Source organism: Octopus sinensis, linkage group LG3, assembly GCF_006345805.1.
Source record: "Octopus sinensis linkage group LG3, ASM634580v1, whole genome shotgun sequence".
Lineage (NCBI taxonomy): Eukaryota > Metazoa > Mollusca > Cephalopoda > Octopoda > Octopodidae > Octopus > Octopus sinensis.
Genome location: NC_042999.1, coordinates 33,731,241 through 33,743,740, shown reverse-complemented (window position 1 = coordinate 33,743,740; position 12,500 = coordinate 33,731,241). Strand labels below are relative to the sequence as shown.

General features: G+C 32.2%; 1 protein-coding gene and 1 long non-coding RNA gene across 5 annotated transcripts in view; one reads left to right on the top strand and one right to left on the bottom strand.

Annotated features, from left to right (window-relative positions):
* LOC118762430 overlaps positions 1–1,987 on the bottom strand; it is a 16,214-nt gene extending 14,227 nt beyond the window's left edge. The window contains exon 1 of the long non-coding RNA XR_004998178.1: positions 1,905–1,987. This is a non-coding gene — a long non-coding RNA (uncharacterized LOC118762430). The remainder of the gene's footprint in view (positions 1–1,904) is intronic.
* The window catches only part of LOC115209755 (FMRFamide receptor-like), a 624,942-nt gene that overhangs the window by 414,220 nt on the left and 198,222 nt on the right, over positions 1–12,500 (top strand). The window lies entirely within an intron of this gene.

Genomic DNA, 12,500 nt, shown 5'->3' with positions numbered 1-12,500 from the left:
TATCCTCTCTAATGTAATACACTTTCTTTGAACTTCATTTTGCTTCATAATTTATTCTGTCAGCATGATCTTACGCAAAGTTACTTTGTAGAATGTGTTTCGCAAACGTACAGACGCAAAGTGATTAATGTTCAGTTATATTCATGCGAATAATGTTCCTCCTTAACCACTATTACAATGTAATCTCTCTGATAATGTTCTCCCTTATTGATACAGATAATTGTCCCCTTTATATTCTAAGGATAATATTTATCGTTATTCATAATGACAAACTACATCTTGCTTCATATCTATAATGACAATATTCATATTAATTCAGACGAACAGTATTTTTCTTAATCATTATTAATAATGCTCTCATACTTATAATGACCTCCAGTAATCAGTACGTAGTGTTCATCATTTTATTAATACTTACAAAATTTTGCCTTTTCTCATATCTACACCGTTCAATTAAATCCATATATATATTGTTTAAGTTTCATCCATATTGGCTTCAGAAGATCGCTAAGCATATTTACATAATTCAGTGTTCTCCTTAAGAGGTAATTTGTGTTTGTTTATAGTATGGTTGCAATATCATGAATTATCTGTATCACGCTTTCTATATAATATATTCTGTGAAAATTTGTCAAAGGCATTTACCTTAATATCATTATATACTTCGTACCTGATTCGGTTTTTTTACCCACTCGTATGATATATTGCACGATATTCACGGAAATGATTAATATATATATAAATGTTTAATCACTTAGAACTATATTTTGCGAAATACTTCAATCATATACAAAACAAAAAAATATGACCAAAAGAACAAAACAAAACGATATATTACAGAATATGGTAAGAAAGTTAATTAATGAGTTGGAACAATGAAGTAAGCGTAGAATGTTACACCAACAGTAAATTTGCTCTCGTTACTATATAGGGAATGTTATCTTTATTATAGGCACGATGACCCGAATTATGAGGGGACATTACAAAACAGGACGTGGGGTACATAAATTAAAAAAATCGAAAAATATGATATGAAAATGAATTATTTGTAATGGATTAAATGGAATGCCTTACGAGCCCCCCAAAACTCGCAGTTTCATTTAAAATATAGGGAATGTTAGTGACTGAAAATGCATCATTCTCCAGCACACCTCAAACTAAATCAATACTCCACATTAGTTTATAAATAAATAAAGAAAACGGAGGAAACTAGGAATTGCCAGAACGCTTCGATTTCATAAGTACAGGTATAAGCTATGTGCGCTATTTCATTAATATTGTTCACAAACAGACAGCGAAACTTTCGCAGTATACGTTTTGCTATTCAAAAGTTGTATATCTATAGTAATATGTCAGAACAATATGATAGTGATATATGTATGTATGTATGTATGTATGTATATATGTATGCACGCATGTGTGTAAGCATGTTTGTATGTATGTACGTATATATATATGCATCCAAAGTAGAAACGAAGACTATTCCTTCATGAAATCAAATTGACAAATTACGATATTAAGATATTTGCGTGTGTGTGTGTAAAAATATAAGTACATACATACATACATACATACATATATATATATATATATATATAATATATATATATATATATAATAAGTACGTATATTTTATATGTATATATATATCAATATATCAGTATATATATATTTTATAAGTATTTTATATGTATACGAGTAAAGGAATAATGGGGTCTATATGTAGATATAGCGTATTTAATTGCTGTTTGGGCTCAATATCTAATGATTTCATAATTAGTACACAAAATGCACTTTTTCATCGTCAGTGCAAGCATCATTCAAGACATAAAAAATGAACAAAAAATTCAACATACCAGACGAACACCAAATGTATCCATCGTATTACATAGAAATGTTCACACATATATATCTATGTAAAAGGCGGGCTTTTTGAATTGCATCTCGGTACACGTGTTTATTCAGAATATATTCACCACTGAATATATTCCGGTTAAATTTACGATTAAAAAATTGTATAAAATCTTTATAAGAATTTATCAAGTACTTAGCGTGAAAAACCTCATAAGGGAAAAATCCATCAATTATTCCTCTTAAATATATTTATTTATATTAAGGGCATTGCTATACATAAATGCCTCACGCTAGGAGGGACTCTTAAAGTCAAAACTACCATAATAAATAAACACATTTTGTACCGAACGCGAGAGAATGCAACTCTCGAACAGTGCATTTTCAGACCAAATTACGAAATTATAATAATTTCAATATCGTGATAAGCGAAAGCGAAACCGGCCGACAAACCCAAAATGAAATATATGAAAAATATATTAAAAGTATGTAATGTCTGTAGATTTACCATCTTTTAATTTATATACACACACACACACAAACATATATATATATATATATATATTATATATATATATATATAATATATATATATATATATATATATATATTATATATATATATACATAATAATAATATTAGGGATTATGGCTCCAAACTTACAAATTCATATATATATATATATATATATATATATATATATATATATATTGCATTACGACTCGCCGCCTGGGGATAATCGAAATTCCTTCCTTTTTGTTCCTATATATATATATATATATATATATATATATATATATATATTATATATATATATATTGCATTACAACTCGCCGCCTGGGGATAACCGAAATCCCTTCCGTTTTATTACTATATGTATATATATATATATATATATATAGAGAGAGAGAGAGAGAGGGAGAGAGAGAGAGAGAGAGAGAGAGAGAGAGAGAGAGAGAGAGAGAGAGTTGAAATTTATAGAAAACGAAAAGACGAAGACAGGTGTATGACCAAGGAGGTGTATTAGTTTGCCGCTCGGAAAAATGGAAATGACTTTATTTTTCAACATGTTTACAGAAATGTGTACAGACATGTTTGCACATAGATGCATATATATGCAATGTTGTATACAAACCGATATTCCTACATGTACAAACACTTCAGAAAATTAGGGAAGTATATATAAATAGTATATCAGAAGGCTGGGAATGAATACTTATGTGTGCATGTGAACAAAATTTAACGTAGGCTGAGTTTAATTTAGTACGGAAGTGTTAGTATTTAGTGTTGCAGTTATAATTCAAACCCTAAAATTAGTAAATAGACGGAATGTAAGAGAAATGAAATCATGAAACAGAGAAGTAAACGGATATATGTTTCAGCGATTTAGATAAATGGAAACATTGCAGCAGTTAGATCTCTTTTCATGAAGAGTAGCTTTTAGTCATTGCTTTATGTATCAGAATACTAAACTGCGGACCGCGTATATAGAATTTCCTAAAACGTCGGAATTGCTTAAAATCACTTATATTTGACAACGAGGACACTAAACATAGATATCTTTTCATCTGATTATATAATACCCTTCAAATCTTCTTTGTCATTTTATAGCTTCCTCCTCACGCGCAGATTTTTCAAACATACATATTCTCTTTGCTATCAATATATTATAATAGAGTCCCTCCGAGGAACGACGTTATTCGTAACGCCAGGAATCTTGACGCTCCAATTGATATTTATTCAAACATGTACATATATTATTAAATTACGGCCAATCGATTTCTCTTCCGGTTTCTTGTTTGAGTTATTCATTGTTAAATCTGTTCCTCGACAAATACATAGACATAGATACACACACGCACACACACACACACATACACAGACGCACACACACAAAGACATATATGTATATATTAATCCTTATTGCATACACATTATACGTTATACTGTGTAGCGTTATATTCAATGGTGAATATTTGGTCAAAAACGTATAAAACAAACTTTTTCCACGCTAGTCACAAGGGATGCGGATGTCTGTAACGAATGCATCATCCAAGGCTCGCGTGCTATATTCTCAGTTCAGTATATATAGCATATTTATAATATAATCAATGGTTATATTGATGACAATTGTATTTCCTGCTTCTAGATCAAACTCTACCTGAGTTAACAGCGAATTCTTGTTTCCTTTGTCACTGCTATTATAGAAAAGAAAGCTACACTGATTGTGAACGTGATAGCAGTGTAAAAAAAAATCCTGATCCCCCATGGTAGTTGTCAGAATGTGATGTGTCAGTGTCTTTCTCTAATATTTGATCTCAGATCTTAAAGCAGTGTTTTCGAATACCTTTGTACTGAATGCCTTAGTTTTGCCTTTTACTTTTATAAATGCAATCGTTAATCACAGAAATATACATCGTGCCATTCAATGTATGTTTCCTTCCAATATATTTCCTACGCTCACCTTCATCCCCATCTCCGTCATTTCTTTTCTTCGAAAAAAAAAATAACTTGGTTTATATCATCATCATAATCGTCATCATCATCATCATCCCCCTCCTCCTCCTTATCATCATCATCATCATTATCATGGTCATCATCATCATTAACATCACCATGTGCCTTCTCTTCGTCATGATCATCGTCATCATCAGCATCCTCGCCTTGCTCATCGACACCATCGCAGTAACTTTCAGAGTCGATCGCCACCTTCATTTCCATCTGTGCTGCTATCATCCTCCTCCTCCCCTCCTCCTCCTCATCATCATCATCACCAACCTCCTCCTACCTCCCCCTCCCCCCTACACCTCCTCCTCCTCCTCATCATCATCATCATCACCAACCTCCCCTCAACCTCTTCATCCTCATCATCAACATTATATTTCCCCTGTGTCACTTCCTTTTTTCAATCAGCAAACGGTAAGCTCGCCTATATTACAGCTATACATATCATCAACGTATTTATCAACCCTAACTTCATTACAAACATACCTGGTTATATTATTTTTACCACTCTCAATTTTGCTTGCATTTTAACGATATTATTGCGATTATATCTATGAAATCTTATACAAAATGCTACTATCAGCACCCATATTGTACTCACCGTCATCAACAACGGTTCTATCGCCCTCTAGCACAATATATGTCACATTCACCACTAACTTTCGAAGATGTCACAGTGATCTTCACCACTCAATATTTTCAGCAGAACTACAGATCATAACACTATATACTCTATCACCTACATAAAATCATGAACCTACCAACACTTCTAGCAATACAGATTTCTGTATGAACAAAAACGTTCGTTTATTCGTAAATCTAATCCTACACAAGGTTCTTGGTAAATCCCAAATGCTTATGCCAAGTCCATGCCCTAGAAAAAAAAAGAACATAGAAATAAACATTTTTATGAATTTCGGATTCGATATTTTTTTTATAATATGGGTCCTGTCCTTCACACTCCTATGAAGATAAACCCGCAACCAGTTATACATAGCTACACACACACACACACACATACACACACACACACACGCGCGCACTCACACTCTAGCACGCAAGTACGCGCGCACATGCAAACAGACACACACATACACATATACACACATAGAGGGTATTCAATTTGCCTCCGCTTCGATTCAGCTACTTATCTTGAAAAGTCGCAGAAATGGTGAGACATCGATTAGATACAATCGTCTCTATAATTAGTAACCATATTACGTCGATTGTCATATTATATTATACAAAAAATGTTAAACGATTTCATAGTAAATGTAATTATCTACCGTTCACCTTGTTAGATTTTGTGAAATACTAGCGTATTTGGTTAAATAAAAATAATGAGGGAGAAACGCGTTTAGAAGTTTGTAGCAGTAAATTATATAGTATGTTGTTACACTATTGAAGTATCACCCTCGCATAGGGAACTTTTAAGAGGAGTTTCCTCTTAAACCACTCTTTATATGAATTGTAATTCACAAGAGTAATTTTCAAAGCAACCACAAATTTTTTTTTTTTTTACTTTATTCCTGGTAGTAGCATTGAAACCAAAAAGCAATATACATAGGAAATCAGGATATTGATAAGATTTGAAAAAAAATGAAGAGATATAAATAGAATAAAAGCTCAGAATAAAGCTATGAAATCACCAAGATATTGTATGATTAAATGATCACGTAGATTTGAAACTGAAAAAAAAATCATTAAAAAATTAATTACGACGTGAAGATATTTATGTTGGGAAATATAAAGGTGTACAGGATATTTGAAATATAACCATCCGTGACATGGAAGGATACTATGTATAACTCAATGAATATGTCTGTCTGTATGCATGTATGCATGTATATAAATGTCTGTCTGTCTGTCTGTCTATCTATCTATCTATCTATCTGTCTATCTATCTACATCTATCTATCTATCTATCTATCTATCTATCTATCTATATATATATATATATATATATATATATATATATATATAGAATATAAAATTATATAAAATCCGTTCTGTCTGTCTGTCTGTGTGTCTCTTAGGGTCTCGGGCATCCTCCATCCGATTGCGCTCAAGAAGACGGATACTATGTATAACTCAATGAATATGTCTGTCTGTATGCATGTATGCATGTATATAAATGTCTGTCTGTCTGTCTGTCTATCTATCTATCTATCTATCTATCTGTCTATCTATCTATCTATCTATCTATCTATCTATCTATCTATCTATCTATCTATCTATATATATATATATAGAATATAAAATTATATAAAATCCATTCTGTCTGTCTGTGTGTCTCTTAGGGTCTCGGGCATTCTCCATACGATTGCGCTCAAATTTGATATGTAGATACCGACGGTATGAGGGAGTGTGTAAGTCTCGAACAAATTCAAAAATCGATTCCAGGTGAGAATGCGATCGATAAAGCCGTGGGAATGTGCATTTGTATGCGCAAGTACATCTCCGTCATTTCTTTTCTTCGAAAAAAAAATAACATGGTTTATATCATCATCATAATCGTCATCATCATCACTCTCTCCTCCTCCTCCTCCTCCTCCATAATAGAACATAAATTATATTTCCCCAAGTCTTTTTGCATAAGATGTATATGCATTCGAACAGAAAGTTGAGTAATCAATATACTTCTTTAAAAATCTCACATACAATTAGCTTGTGAAGTGCTTAGCATATTCCTTTTATTATCAAATGAATGAATATGATAATGAGCGAAACGCTCCCCGTCCAATGGACGTTGCTGAATCATATCTGCTGAATAAAAATCAATCAGTGTTTTCTTTTCATTAAAAAATAATTAAGCATGCCTTTATTTCAATAAATTCTTTTGTTTTGTTAAACGAAGTTAAGGCAAAAAAAAAAGATCTTTTTTGAGAAACCAAATAGTATTTCCTTCCTTCATGCCAAGTTTGAAGAAAATATCTCTTTTGTATCTTATTTTTTTGCTCTCTTCAATATACTGCATTTTGTGGCATTATCTGAAGCCAGCCGGCTTTTTTGCGCAAACTGCACGTGCATTTTTCTCGAGTACGCGTAGTATTGTTCGCAACAGCTGATGTCCTTGCGCGTACAAATGCACGTTCCCACGGATTTATCGATCGCATTCTCACCTGGAATCATTTTTTGTAATTTTTTCAAGACTTATACATGCCCTGATACCGTCGTTATTTACATATCAAATTTGAGCGCAATCAGATGGAGGATACCCGAGATCCTAGAAGACACACACACACAGACAGAACGGATTTTATTGAATAGACGTGATTCTATTTGAATTTTGATAATGTGCCAGTAATTTAATAATGAACTTCATTATTTGCTTTAACATCAATTACCCACTAAGTCATTGGTTGTTGAAAGAGTATTTAGCTTGATCTCTTCAGTTACAAACACTGAGAATTTAATATCATTACTTTGTTGCAGGGGGGAAAAAACAACCTATGAGTGCTAGATACAAAATTTCCAGACACTCTACAATTGAATTTGCTAAATAAAATCTTAAAAGTTCGCTCCCAATTGATTTTCTATTGTTAATTAACCCCAATGTTATCAGTGAAATTAAGAAAGTTCAATACGTAAACTTACAAGAGATGTTTCGCGGAAAATTACATGGTTCTACAAAATATTTTTTTATGTGTATAACATAACATGTTAATTAATGTAACCTTTCCTCAAATTATCGAAACGAGCAAAACTGATTAATAACTGTAATACCGTCATCTGCAACCGTTTTCTTGCGTTCATAGATTGTGACTGATATATTCCCCTAGATTTTCCATTTCTATCAAACATCTTTTTTGGATACTTCTCCTTTCCTACCGTAACATTGTGTTACCATGATTTAGCATAAAAGTACAATGAAGCATTCACCTGGATTTCTTGAACCACTATACCTGTACACAGACAGACATACACACACATATGTATGTATACATACATATACATATATATATATATATATATATATATATATTATATATATATATATATAATATATATATATATATTTATATGTATATAGAAATCGATAGATACGCAAATATGGATATATATATATACCTACACGTATATATATATATATATATATTATATATATATATATAATATATATATATATACATTTACATTATAACGAATAACAATTCAAAAGTAATAGAAAAAATGTTGAAGGTGTCAAATTGATTGAAGCAAAAATATAGAAAAGGAGAAGCTAATCAATATCATTGTATATTTTTATTGCGTAAGTTTGTCTGACAATCTGCCATGCATAATAATTTCGAATCTGACTTACACAAAAAGTTGCACAAAAAGTTGAGCCATGACATTAAATCTCGTAAAACGTCAATATTTTAGAAAGAGAATCGCTTAAGTAATGAAGGAAATCGTTTCTATATATTTGTAGACTGTTATTTCTTTTTACTGTCTTCTAATGAATGCATGTTAGTATACTTTTATAGAGAAGATGTTATAGAGAAGGTGTCTCAAATGCAAAAGTGTTCCTGAAGTACCTTGAGTTCGGAATAAGTACAAAAGAAATGTATAAACTTTTCTGGCTGAGCCTGAAAAAAATGGGAATATCATTCTTAATAATTATTTTGTTTATTACTAGTAGATCATTTCATCTCGGACTAATGTATAAACATTCCAATCACCGAACAAAATTAACGGAAAAATGCATTTGTAGTGGCTATGGAACGCATGTGCATTTAAAAAGAATTTTATGTAGACGAAAAGAAAATGTGTTCAGATTTCTTTTAAATGGCTATCTGATGCACCCTAACTGTTGCAAATAACAGTCTTATTATTAACATTCCTCTGAACCATTCTATACTTTTAAATCATTTCGGAAATAGAATAGCTGAAATCATTACGAATATTAATGAGGCGTTGATGGAACTGTGCCCCCAAAGCGGTAGGAGATATACATGTGACAACACAGTGGTTACTATTGTTACATTAGCAAACCCAAGACGTCAATGATACAAAATGGCGTATCAGCTAAATAGCAGAAGCCATTGATAAATGTCAGCAATATAGTAAATATATCTACATATACATAACTGAAGCCCTTGAAGTAGCTAATTTGGTTGTACTGTTTCGTTTCAAAATATCGTCCACATAATGTACGTGTATGTATGTATGTATAAATATAAACATCTATTTATGTACATAAATACTTATAGGCATATATACGAACATATACATACACACAAAGCCATCTCTCTCTCTCTTCGATGAAATCAGTAAAATATATCATCCTTTACTTGTGAAAAGAAATAAGGGTTTATATGAGAAAGGACAAGCATGGAAAATGGTCTAAAATGAAAGAATAAAATGAAGAGTACACACACACCACACCACACACACACACACATATATATATATATATATATATATATATATATATATATATATATATATATGAGAGAGAGAGAGAGAGAGAGAGAGAGAGAGATACGCAAACAAGCACACGCGCCACATATGCACACACATTGCCATAACACATGTATAGTCTCGTTCGTATAACATCTCCTTCAAACTCTCTCTCTCTCTCTCTCTCTGTATATATATATATATATATATATATATATATATATATATATATATATATATGTTTGTGTCTCTGCGTGTGTGGGCCCTTGCGCTATGTGAATGATAATATTTTGAAAAGAAATCTGTTTAGTATTATATTTGTGTACGTGAGGCAAACTGATCATCTAAATACAACTTACGATGAAAATTTGCTGTTATATTTTGATTAAAATACCAGCGTCTTCAGAGAACAACGTTTGTATGCCATTCTCCTGCTTTGGTGCTTCTGACTGTCACTCACTCCCATCCCGTTTGCTGTTTTACTCTTCTTTTCTTAGCGTGACCGATGAGATTCATTGCGTTTTATTGTATATGATATTTTCGTATTATTAAAGAAATCTATATAGATGTTTCTGTGTAGTAAGAGTGTATGAGTCCATGTGTCAGAACGTGCATATCATAATGTATGTGTATGCGTTGAGTTTATAGCGTAAAAGTTTCCTGCGAATGTATATCTTGATCACGGATGGAGTAAACCATTACTCTGGAAAAGGGATTCTCAACCATTTGTTATGTATGGACTCCTTCGATTATCATTTTTTTTCCTGGTGGACCCTCATAGCCAATCGATGTTTTAAACTAGTTCTATCGAAACATCTTTCAAAATTCTTACTTTGTTTTTCACACATTAACTTCTGTAGGGTGAACTATGTAAAATGTTAGAGAAAGAAAACTACCTATTTTTTGTAATACATACATCCAAGGCAAAATTTATAAATGGGTCCTTACAACAGCATGTTAGACCCCCAATTGACTACTTTGTTGCGTGGACCCACAAATTCTTATATGGAGCATCTGAAGCCATATGGACCCCCGTTGATAATCACTGTTCTATGCGCACTTCTGCATAGAACCTTCTTTTCAAAGAAGAACAATGTATTGAAACAAATGTACAAGGCATCATCTGGTCAATAAACGTATTGTAGAGTATTCCCTATGAACAGTTTAAGGCGTGACATGGTTGATTGGTTCAATGAACATCATATTACGAAGGTACATTTTATCTCTTCTTTTGCTTTTTTCAGTCATCAAACTATGGTCGTGCTGGGGCACAGTCTTGAAGAATTTTCGTCGAATTTTAGTCGAATTTAGTATGGTTTTGTAAAGGTTGTTGCTTATTCTATCGCTTCATTTTGTCGAGCCACTAACTTACAGGGACTTGCACAAACCAGCAAACGGTGCTTAGTGGTTGGGGTAATTTAACTGCTGTTTTGATTATTTAACGATGTTTCATTAACTTTGGCAGAGAAAACGTAATCTTCAAAACTAGGCTCACAAAAACCAAGAGATTATTCGGAATGTCAACGCCCTGTCCATGATACCAATGCATCGTAAATGACACTACTCCCGTTTAGCTAGATCAAATGGGTCGTCGTGATATAAAGTACCTTGTTTTGAGCATAGTCTGGTCCCAATATAAAAACAGACCCAATGACTGTGACGACAATACACAACATTTATCTACGTACGTTCTCCTTAGGAGCAGAATTTCACCGAATGACGTGAAATACATATATTCGTTTGTCCATGTTTTCTCAAACAGTTCAACAAAGGTTGTGGATAATAAAATATGATACTAATTGCTATTGATTCCTTTACATTCGAACGTTGTTCAATTGCTCACTAAAATTGAAATACAAAAAGAATAAAGGGAAAGCATTGAAATGGAGCATAAAATGGATACAAAAGCGCTTAATACGATCGCGTGTTTAATATTTCCGTTTTGTGAAGGTTAGAGCATTAATTGCAACTTGTTGAATATTTTCGTTTTGACGTCACAATTTGGATTTCATTTATACATTTTGGTCAGTACAGAGACAAATTTCTCAGAAGCTATGCAACGCAAGAATTATATGTTTATCTAACAGGAGAACATGCAGATGTCATTTTGGAATGCTTTTATGAAATTATAAAATGACCAAATATTCGATTTCACTTTAAGTCAATAAATAAACTTAGCTGAGCAATCCTTAGAATATCAACTTAGAATATCTGTATAAACAGTATTATATTTCCTTGTGTCCGCATATATTTTCAACTATGCAGTGAGACATTCACCTCAGCTAAAATCTGATACTTCGAAGAATTATATTTGCCAAATGATAAATGCTGCTTTTCGTCACATTTCTGTTACTATTAATTTTATATAATGATATGCTTTTCTTGTCTTTCTTCCTTTCATATTTACCATTATATCATAATTGCACAGTTTGAACGCTGGACCAATTGATCTGTGGACATTAAGCAAACATTATTTCATCTCTACTCTTCAGATAATATCCTAAATGAATGTAGATCACAGAGGTCGTTCACTAAATTCAAAACCTGTTCAGATTTATAGGCGCGTCTATTAAGCACTGAAGTTATAATTCCCCACACCAAATTGATTATTTCTGAATTTAATAATTTTGAAATTTGACGAGACTTAAAATCATTTAGCTCATGATATTTACATGTTTTTAATCTGTCTCTTGATTCTCACTGTTTAATGTATAGCTACCAATTATTTAACAATGTTGTCTCATCTAGATGCCGATGTT